This window comes from Protopterus annectens, chromosome 1.part0 (genome assembly GCF_019279795.1).
Source record: "Protopterus annectens isolate FY-2018-M chromosome 1.part0, PAN1.0, whole genome shotgun sequence".
In the NCBI taxonomy this organism is placed as follows: Eukaryota; Metazoa; Chordata; order Ceratodontiformes; family Protopteridae; genus Protopterus; species Protopterus annectens.
The window spans coordinates 130,928,849-130,941,104 of record NC_056725.1 but is presented as its reverse complement, the minus strand read 5'-3'; positions in this window follow the sequence as shown (position 1 = coordinate 130,941,104).

Genomic DNA, 12,256 nt, shown 5'->3' with positions numbered 1-12,256 from the left:
CTCAGACTTGTGAGAGATGCACTTATACAGCCAAATTGGAAGCCATGCACTCTCCAACCAAAACCGGAAAAGCTGGTCAAGAGGAGAAGGTCAACACTTGCACCACACCACATGGAAAACATAGCCCTCCAGAACACACACCAGCACTGCCTTCACATAAACACACAAACCACACACCCACCTTCATGGAGGCTCTCAATAAAAATCTACCCAAGCAGCAGAGCCCTCCAAAGCAGAAACACACTCAACCACCCCAACACAACACTAATCACAAGACACATAAATCTCCTAAACAGTGTGGCACTCGACCAAAGCCCCTAAGGCAAAACAGCATGCCCAACCCACTAGTCATAGGTGACTCGATAGTGAGGCACACTGATGTCCCACTCACTACGTTGAATAAGGAAAAAGTAACAGTCAGCTGCCTGTCAGGTGCCAGAATCAGACACATAATGCATGCACTCAGGTCACTCAAAAACAGGTACAAATATGACTCTGTCATTATACATGTGGGTGTAAATAACCTGAGATGTACCTCCCTGGATTACATGAAAAGAGACATGGAGGAACTCTCGGAATATGTAGCCCAGGCGGGTATGACCCTAGCCCTAAGCAGCATCCTACCATCACCCAGAATGATACCACAGTTGTTGTTGTTTGTCTTTCAGCTTTTTCCCGGTGAGGGGTCGCCACAGTGGAATTCCAGTCCGCTAGTGATTGGCAGTAGATTTTTACGAAATGCTGAGGTGTCAGCTCGATGCCCAACCTTCAACGAAAGCATGCCCATTTACGCACGCATGTCTTTCGAACGCAACCCAACCAAGGGGAGGACATGCAGACTCCACACAGAAGGCACTCCCTATCCATGAATGGGAGAACCTCTTGCTGTGAGGTAACAATGCTACCGCTGTCCCACCGCGGCAGTCAGAATAATACCACAGTACAAGCAGAAAATGATTGATTTCAACAATTGGCTAAGTTTCTTGTGTCATTCTAAGGGGATCCAGTATCTGTCTGCCTGGGATGACATGATTGACAGACCTCGATGCTTTGCCAGAGATGGCCTGCATCTGTCACCCCTGGGCTTCCAGATACTGGCCAAGGCTCGTCACCCCTATAGTGCCTTTTTTAGGCGGTATTCCAAAGACCAAACTACCACCATAACAGCTACAAACAAATGCAATCTGAGGGTCATTTTCCTCAATGTTAGAAGTCTAAATCTCAAAATGCACTTACTCAAGGCACTTGAGAACATCGACATTTGTGCTGTAACAGAGACCTTCTTCAAGGTAGCAGAAAGCACCCCTGCACTACCAGGCTATAACTAATTCCACACCTTTCGGCCCCAGAACTTAGATCAAAGCTCCAAAGGCGGTGGTGTCTCCATATTCATAAAGAATGCATGCATCTCCAGACTGGTAGCCCAACATAATGCATCACAGATACTTCAGGTGCAGCTAACATTGGGCAAGACAGTGATTCAGGTCGTAGCCTGCTATAGGTCCCCAACCATGTCCCAAGACTCGCACTCCATGTTCCTAAGCACCCTGGAGAATATTAGGGTCCAACCTAACACTCTCTTACTAGGCAACTTCAACTAGCCCTCCATTAACTGGGTAAACTAATCATGTAGTAATACACTTGCCCAACGTTTCTTGGAGTTCATTAATTCCAATGCCCTGGACCAGCTCGTTCTTACCCCCACTAGGGATAGCAACATCCTTGACCTAGTCATTACTAACATGGGCGACTGTTGCTCTACACCAATAGTCAGTTGCTCCCTGGTTAGATCCGACCACAAACTAATCACCATGGAAATCCACATCCCTCTCACCCCCCCAGCACAGGTAACCATCATGAAAAACATCTCCAAAGCTAACTTTGAGATCCTAAAAACAAAGGTGGCTAACTTCACGGCACCCATGCAAATGGAGAATAGTTGCATGACTGCAGAATCATACACCAATGCACTGTGCGAACATGTACACAAATGCATGAATCTCGCCATACCCAATAAAACCAAGAAACTCTCCTCCAAAAAAAGGAAGCCAATCTGGTGGTCTCCTGCCATAAACAAACTCTACAACAGAAGGAGGAAACTGATGTGGAATAAGGTAAAGTCCCAAGATTGGGCAAAACTCCCTTATCTGCCTCAACAAAAAGTTGAGATCCCCCATCAAATCCTCTAAAGCTAGGTATGAAAACAGAATTGCAGCAGATAGTAAAGACAACCACAAGGTCTTCTATAGTTATGTAAAGAATCTCCACGGTAATACTCAGATTTGCTCTGAGCTACTGCACAGTGGTACGTCCTATGCCAAGCCAACAGATATTGCCAGTATACTGGCTGACAGATTCAGTGTCAGCTTTAGCCCCCCCCCCTCCAAAGGGACCAATCACAATACCAGTAGATTGCCAGGCACCTAGTATTACTGCTGCACAGGTTAAAACAGCACTGTCCAAGGCCAAGAACACAGTTTCTATGGGACCTGACAATATCCCAGGTTGTGTTCTATGTGAACTACAGAGTGAACTGGCACCTCACCTGTGTGCTCTGTTCAATCACAGCCTCACCTTAGGCTTTGTCCCTGCCGAATGTCGCACTGCTACAGTTATCCCTCTCCACAAAGGAGGAGCGATTACAGACCCTGGGAACTATCGACCCATTAGCCTGACAAGTCTGATATGCAAAGCTATGGAATGCATCATCATGGACCTAATAAACAAGGATATAGGAAATCTCCAAACTCTGGATCTCACATAGTTTGGCTTTGTGAAGTGTAGATCTTGCCTACTCAACTTGGTCGACTTTTTTGAGTCAGTCACCAGAGGTGTGGATGAAGGTAAGGTGGTTCATACAGCCTACCTTGACCTGGCCAAGGTTTTTGATACCATTCCCCACTCAAGAATCATAGAAAAACTCACTAAGCTTGGCATCAACCCCTATTTCACTAGGTGGGTTGCAAACTGGCTCACAGATAGAACCCACAGTGTGAAAGTAGCTGACTCCAATTCAGACTGACGATTAGTCACAAGTGGAGTTCCACAGGGTTCGGTCCTGGGTCCTTTCCTGTTTGGTATCTACTTCTCTGAAGTCCAGGCCAATACGAAGGGATTCTGGCTGACAAAGTTCATAGACGATTGCAAGTTGCAAGCTATTATTAACTCCCCAAGTGATGCTGACATCCTACAGAATGGCCTCACTGTGACCAACAACTGGTGTCAGAACCATGGCCTTAAGCTCAGTGCCAAAAATGTGTCGTCATCCCTTTGGGAAAAACCCAGTTTCCATGAATTACTGCACTGATAGTAGTCCACCGAACACAGAAGACGTTATAAGAGATCTGGGAACACAGGTTGACAGCAACCTTTCTTTTGATCACCACATTGCCACTGTGGTCAGAAAATCCTTCTATGTGGCAACATCATTACTAAGAGTTTTGCATCTAGGAAGAAAGAGGTCATTGTCTCCCTCTACTCTTCCCTCATTAGGCCAATCATTGAGTATAATGCCCCATTTGGCATATACCTCACTAGACACCTGCAGCAACTGGAGAGGCCACAAAAGTACCTCACAAAGAAGATCCTAGGCCTTAAACACTTGTCCTATATGGACAGACTCAAAAAAACTCCAACCATTCTCTGTCTCATATCACCTACTTAGAGGCAATCTCTGCTTGACTTACAAAGCCATGTCTGACCCAGCTCTGTTAGAAATGCTACATATAAATAAATCCCAGTCCCTCTGCACCACACGATCCAGAGATCTCAACCTCATTACCACAATTAACAGAACATGCTGGAGGGACAAGTTCATAACCCAGAGACTGTCCATGCTATGGAATAGACTTTGCATACATGTCAAGCACAGCACCTTGCTGACCCTCTTCAAGAGAAATCTTGATGAGTGGATGGGAAACAGAAAGTTCACCCTGGAGATAACACCAGTGGCTCTACTCGACAGAGGCACTGGGAACTAAGGTCGGGTGGCACTATGCCAGGTTAATCCTATGGCTAGGCTTGTAAAGGCCCCAGGGCCATTAGCCTAGTACACACCTATGAACTTATGAACCTGTGAACCTAAAGGTCTGCAGAACTGTTATGTAGCCCCATCATACCTCTCAACTGTCCAGATTTTCACAGAATGTCCAGGATTTTTGCCTCATATTTTTGGACTGGTGGTTTTCTAGCAAATCATTGAGGGCTGAAGTCAATAAATAATGACATACAGTTGAGTTTCAGTCTTTATATCCTTCAGAAAAAAGCATGATAATACAAATCCTGTTGTTTTAGCAACTTTCTAAGTTCATAAGAGCAATATTTAAAATCCTTGTCTAATTTTGGTCCTTTGTCCCCCCATTTTTCAGCTTTGTCCAGATTTCTTGCAATAAGAAGTTCAGCTGTCTGAGCCCTGTGTCTGTCAAAGACAAATAGAAATAAACAATATTATTTCTTAAAGAAATTAAACAAAAAATGCAACAGATTACATGACCCAACTCTAGGTATGGATGCAGGTCAATGATTACGAGTTGTATTTTTACCTAATATTTAATGTTCACATAGAGGAGCACAGTAACAATGCAAGGCAAGCAGTCTCTCTGACAATGAGAAGCGAGATCATTGGTTCACTATTGTTTCAAGCATCAGTCAGTACATGCAAGACTGTAGAACAATTTTCTATTTGGGATACATTTCAAAGCTTGCATGAAATTCATTCAAATACATATATATATATAAACAAAAACTTTGGAAATAAAGACACATTGCTAGGGTTTTTTTTTTTTTTTAGATTTTAGTTTTTAATTTCCTTGAATAAGGAATACCAAACAAAAAATAAGATCCCAGATTAAAAGGAATATGTATCTGTGACAAAATGACAATATTCTTTGTTCTGGAATACAAGATGGACAACTGTATGGAAAAGACAAAGGAGAGAAGCACTGGAAGATGAAGAGAGGGAGCGAAATGTGTAGGATAAGGAATAGGACACAGAGTAATAAAGTGTGAGAGATCGGCAAAGTATAATGAAAAAGGCCCAGGATTAAAAATAGGATTCTGAATAGCACGAGAGGCTAGAACTATCTAACAAAATAGTGACACACAAAGAAAACACACGTACTGAAACAAGATTACAAGCAAGGGAAACAGATAAAAAATATGTAGAAAAAGCCAGGTAATATCATATGACTCCCACTTTTCTTTAGCAAGTTCGTTCTCCCCTTCAGTCTAGTGGTGATATGTAATGACTAAAATGAACAGGCTAGTAAAATCATACAGGAATCATATGACTCATATTCAAAAATCTCAGCTAGAGAACAAAGGAGGTATCAATGACACATGCTGGTTAATGAGTAGAAAAGAAAAAAAATAATATTACATGCCAATAAAGACTTTCACCCTACCCAGTGGGACAATGTTCACAGTCAATAAAGCCTGATGTTGTGCCACTGGTAAAAGGAACAATGTGATAAGCTAGACACAGAAGATCTCTTTATTCATCATGAATTACAGTGACTCCTTCTGTTCTCCCTTGTAAACTTATCCCTATTAACATGTTTCACACTGATGAAACATATTTTAGCCATCATTGCTCTGACTGGAATATACCCGTAAGAAGAATGTCTTAATAAAGTTATAAAGAAGAAAAGAAAGACATGAGGTTTAGTAGGGAATACGTAAGAAATTATATCAGGATAGACATTAAATGATGTTTCTACATATCTCAAGTGCATGAAAATGTATGCAGAAAAAGAAAGAGGTGAAGTTGTAGTGAGCACAAAAGAAATTATAACAATTGTGCATATACTGTTTGCTGCCTGCTGTTCGCTGTGCAAAAATAAACATTTTTATGAAAGAATAAAGCAGCTATTCTAGATATACAGTTACAAGCCTCCTCTCACTCTCTCTTTACAGACACACACACACACACACACACACACACACACACACACACACACACACACACACATATGTATGTATAAAGAGAGAGAGACACACAGAGATTTGCAACATGTAATCGCCATTAACTGCTTCAGAGTAATATTTTCTATGAAAGCATTAAATGATTTGCTGATTTGTGAAAAATCAACAGGTACTAAACCTGAACATAACTGACAGGCATGTACTTGTAGACTTCAGTTGCCTACAAAATTGCAGAATGTCCAGATTTATCTTATAGTTATTTCTACCAAACCCATTGAAGTTTATAGTCACTATGTAAGGCAATACATACTAAAACAAAACCTGTTAATCTAGCAATGTTTGTAATAGCAAGACTAAAAATCTGCCCCTTATATTGTTGCCCTCCCCATTCTGTCTTGCTGGATCACAAACTGATGACTTAAGTTGCTGGGCATGCTGAGGACTGCAAGCTACCTCTCAAGTTCCCAGAATGTCCAGATTTTTCACATTGTTGGTCTGTTCTTCATAAAACCTGTGGTTTTCTGGCAAATCCATTAGGTTTGCAGTCACTTAGTAATAAAATATTTGTGTTTTACATTTCTTATTCTTCAGAAAATGCACATTAATGCAAAACTTGTTAATATGGCTACATTCAAAGTTTATAACAACAATAATAAAAAAAAATCTCTTTTTGACTTTCGCCTTTTGCCACCCCTAACATTATTTTGCTGTATCTCTGATTCTTGCATTAAAAGGTTGCGAGCGTTGGGGTACACAATGCCCAGAATGTTTCTATTTTTTGGACTGCTCTTCATTCAACTTTGTTGTTTCTGCCTAGGAAATCCATTGATGTTTGCAGTCACTAAATAAGACATTCAAATTTCAGACTTTATATCCCTCAGGAATGCATGTTAATACAAAACCTGTTATTAGCAGCATTCTAAGTTAATAAAAGCAATAAGAATTTCTATAAATGATGCTTGCCTTTTATGTGATTGAATGCATATGTGTTCATTTGCTGATCTGAATGATTTACTATTGTTTATTCAAACGGAAAAACATTTTCCATTCAAATAAACTAATGGTAATACCGAAAGTAAAAGAAAAAACTAACGTTCACAATGTCGAACCAAATGCTTGATGCATTTGACTCGACATTGTTGTCGAAACCACCACGTCATAGCCATATAGGAGTTGATGTAAATCAAACTCCTATACAGCTATCATGTTTTTGCAGGGGGGCAATCCCCCTGCACCCCCCACTCCCCTACTTATATAGTCTAACTCTGAGATCGCACTACAGTGGGGATGTGGATGAATTTCCACTCCCCACTGTACCACGATCTCCATGCAAATAGTCGATTTACACTTATGCGAAAGCAGCTGTGCATTCGCATAAGTGGAGTTGACTATCTGGTGCAAAACTGTTTCTGTATTTGACATTCTGTTTTTCGGCACATTGCAGCCGATAGAATATCGTTTGCACAAACAATAGTAAACTGATCTGAATATTCATGTTTTTGCTAATTAAGCATCCCTGGTTGTCCCTGATTCTTTCATGGGGCAGTTAGGAGGTGTGGTTTTAGGGAGAGGAGGATAGTTTTAGATTAATTGGGAGGATCAAATGTTTAGGGTTAGGGAGGGGAGGTGAATTTTAGGTTTAGGGACTGACTGAGAGTTTAGATTTAAGGTTGAATGAGAGTTTTGGGGTTAGGGTCAGTGTTGTTGGGCAGATAGTGTTTCTTAATGTTATGTGGACTGGGTTACTGGGAGTTAGGTCAACTGGCAACATGAGCGAGTAGCAGTACGGAAGTGTGTTCTGAGCTAATGGTACATGATCATGTGTAGTAGACCCATGCATGGGTGTTTATTAGCCACTCAAGCCCCAGCTGCTCCAATTCTATTGACTCACAGACAGCTTGTCAAATGGCTGTAATCCCAACCACCCTACTGCATGAACAGTGTTCAAACTTGAACGCGAGTTCAGAGACACAGCTGCTGCAGTAGTCAAATGCAATGAAGTCCTCACAGTGGGAGAAGTAAGTGGGGAAAGGAAATGGGGAGGAAGAGGAGTTTAGGTTTATGGAGGGGAGGAGGGCTTTTGGATGATAGAGGGGACCAAAAAGTTAGGGTCAGGCAGAGGGGGATTTTAGGTTTAGGGTGTAAACAGGAGATTGGGATTAGAGAGGGGCATTTTAGGTTTAAGGAGCAATCAGCAGATTGGGATTAGAGAAGGGTATTTTAGGTTTAGGGAGCAATCAGAAGATTGAGATTAGGGGGTATTTTAAGTTTAGGAAGCAATCAGAATATTGGGATTAGGGAGGGGTATTTTAGGTTTAGGGAGCAATCAGGAGATTGGTGTTAGCGAGGGGTATTTTAGGTTTAGGGAGCGATCACAAAGTATCAGACGGTTAGGCTTAGGGAAGGTGGTTAGGTTAACAGAGGGGACAAGAATGTTAAGATTGGGAAGGCCAGATGGATTTTAGGTTCAGGGAGTGATTGGGAGATTAGCATTAGAGAGGGGAGGAAGTCTTAGGTTTCTGTGTTGGGTGAGAGTTTTTAGGGTTCTGTGAGGAATAGTTATCATTTTTTAACTTTATGGGGATCAGGTTACTGAGAATTAGGGCACTTGCCAATGTGAGCGAGTGGCAGCAGGGAAGTACGCTGTGCACTAATGGCATGCGAGCACTTGTAATAGACCCATTAAGAACTGAATACTTTCCCCTAAAAGTATGAATACAGTGAAAACATTTGATGTATTAAAGCTTTGAAAATCTATTTTTTTCATGTTATATCAGTAGAATACTGCCCAATAATGTAAATGTTTCAGAAACCTGATTTTATATCTTTGTTATTGATTTGATTGGATTCTACTGACAGGACAACCACAGATTTTAAATAGTCATGTTTTAGTAGACTTCTGGAATGTATGTGAACAACTTGCCTCTGTCTCTTTACCTTGAGCTGATATTCACTTCCATTTCAATTATTATATAGGCTAACCTGCTTGTTTCATTTTTTCTTTTGTTTTCTCCCTATTAAAAGTATAAGTGCATGTTAGCAATTGTGCATTTATAAACAAATACATAGTTGTCAAAACCCTTTCTATTGTAGAATGCTACTTTGTCTCAATGTTTGGATACTCCCAGTAGAAAATCCTTTACGGCAGGTAGGAGTATGTTGCCAGGCAATAATTCCCTCCAGTGTGGGTGATGTTAGACAATACTAGGCCACTCAGAGGTGCTACAAGGCCTAGCACCACAGGATGAAGTCCTCACTGCCTTTAGAAAATGTGATAGTGCCCAGTGCTGCTGCCTAATCTGCAGGAAATTGTTACTGCTAGAAAAGAGATGATCTGTAATGCAATTTTAAATATTCAGTTTTTATAGCATTTATAGCCATCTTTTGTGTTTTATGTAAAACAGTTCCTCCACATCTGCTGTGCTACATCCCCTCCTTTCTCATACAAAGAAAATAGTTATCCTGACTGCACACCATTTGCTGATATATCCATTTTTACTCTCATGTCAGTCAAAATAATTTACGTATTTAGGAAAATATCTAAGCAGAAATGTGATAAGTTTCTTTAAAACATTCTTAGTTTACACACTTGGTAATTCTTTAGTTTCACCATAAAGCCTATTCTTATTGTGTTCATTTGTTCACTTAAACTTTGTCCATCTGCATGTGAGCAGACAGCAGCCTGCGACTTCTCCTTTTGAAACAGTTAGAAATCTGGTATCATGTGTCTGATGCCATACTAGGAAGAAGAGAGAGACAGTATAGTGTTATTAATTGTAAACAAAGGAGCTTCACCTTGCCTTATTCATTTAACCCTACAAAATATGCTGTGCTACATGTGACACTTAATATTTCCATTCAAACAAGTTTATCCAGATGAGAGGGTACATTTTAAATTCTATGTTTCTCTGTGTTTACATTTGAGGCAGATAAAACATTCAAACTGTTCTGATATATGTTTATAGTGAGCTAATATTAAAACAAACAGAGGTTGCAGTATCCACCTTCAGCAAGGCATTGTTAGATGTCTTATTTAATGAGAAAGAAAATGCACCATCTTTGTCTTCTTTATCATTCACACTTTCTTAATGCTGCCATTGAAAGGACGTATTTTAATTGGGCTTTATTGATTAATATATTATCTTTTAGAACACTGTGAAACTGATTAGAGTTCTTTTACCAATCCATTTTATAAGCTGCTGTACACGACAGCACTCAGGTAAAATGATTTGACTGTCTGCTGGGAAGGTTGTGCACCCTCCTCATTAACAGTAGTAAAGCAGTTAAACTAATTCTTTGTCTGTTGAGATAACTATAATGCCTCTTGCATTACAGAATTAGTCTTACTCCAGATGATGCCAGAGCAAGCTTCCAAATTAAAATGCACCCAGGAGCAAATTATTGTTGTCACAATATGTGCAGTACTCAGCTTCCAGACATTACTAGCAATGTAATACACTGCTTTAGCACTTCATTTATGAGTTTATCAAAAACAGTAAAGTTTCCTAGAGAGTAAGGATTTTATCTAAAACCACTAATATTATCACCAGTGACAGCGGTTTCCCACTAATACAGTAATCTGCGGTTTAAACATGCATGGCACAGAACTAATGAGACACCCTGGATGCGATCGATGCTGCAGATGTTTCATTAAAATTATCTTTCATCCTCAGCATAAGAATTGCTGAGGAGGACTTTTCAGCAGCTTCCATCATACCTGCTGACATAAAGAAGCCACCAGATATACATAAGTCTCAAGTTCAAAGGGCTTACAGACTTTGATCATGGAAGTACCAGAGGGCAAAAATGCAACTGAAGTGATGGATACCCTGCTGAAATCACCAGGAAAAGACACTGAATGGACCTGTGGTTTGTGATCCTGACCTGCCCTTTAGATCAGTCAGTAAAGAAAAAGTACTTGTTTGTATCTACATGCTGTGAGAGTAGCTTGCATGTAGGCAGAAACATGAAAGGAAACTATGGTCATTCATACTGAACTTGCAGTTTTAACGAGCTCAGAATCTCTGAGGCACACAATAGTGATACATCGCTTTTGATAAAATACACACACACACACACACACACACACACACACACACACACACACACACACACACACACACACATATTAAGAGAAACATTACTTACTCTTGTATTATCACTAAGATCTAATAAAAGTTAGAAGGCAGTAGCAAATACTTTCTAAACATAAGAGAAATCACCAATACTTTTACCATCTTCTCCCTTTTATGTCTTTTGGTACTTTGTGTCCTTCTAGTTTAGTATCCATCTGTACTAATTGTTTATTTTGTAACATGCTATGCTGGACACAGCTGATACTATGTGCTTTGTTAAGTCATTGCTTAAATGTAAAATGTCTTTATCAGACTACATTTTAAATGAAGCAACTATACTGCTTCTGAGTCACCCCATTTCAATGAATTCAGCTGAACTTAACAAAGGTAAAGCTATATCAGGAAGTATTTATATGCTGAGTATGGCCTACATTGCTGTTTATTACCTTCAAGAGCTTTAAATCAATAGCAAGCATACCTCTAAGCTCATCAAACAGGCCGACATGCTAGAGTTCCTTCACATATAGTTCACCATAGACAGTCCATTGCTATGTCATAGCCAGCTATATGTCACCCTCCATGTCCCAAGAAACTCACAATGCATACTGCGATCTACAGGAGACACTTACCATCCAACCTAACACCCTACTCATGAGACACTTTAATTATCCCTCTATAGACTGGGAATCCTACACAACCTCAAATCTACAGGCACAGAGATTTCTCGACTTCGCAAATACAAACACCCCTGACCAAATGGTGAAAGACCCCATTAGGGGCTCCAACATACAGGATCTTATACTCACAAATATGGGAGAATGCTGCATCTCCCCAGTTTCTTATCATCTCTGGTAATGACCATAAAGCTACCTCCTTTGAAATCAAAGTCAACTCTGTAACCCAAGAAAAAGCAGTAACAGGAATTATTCCAAGGCAGACTACCTTTCACGAAGTGATGGTTTGTCAAAATTCAGTGCCCCTCCAAACTCCGAGAACACAGCATACTACACTGAATTGCTCTCAGAAACTCTAATACAACCATGTCAGTGGCTGCATAGAGGCTGCTGTACCCATCAGAAGTAAGCCCAGAGTTAATCCCAGAAATAAAATACCCTGGTGGCACCCCAAATTAAACATGATATATAGAATGTCAAAAATTGAGAAGGATAATTCCCATAAATATAAAAACTCTCTCATTAAACTAAATAATCAGCTAAGCAGGCTAATTATGTCAAACAAAGCAGACTTTGATGTTAAAA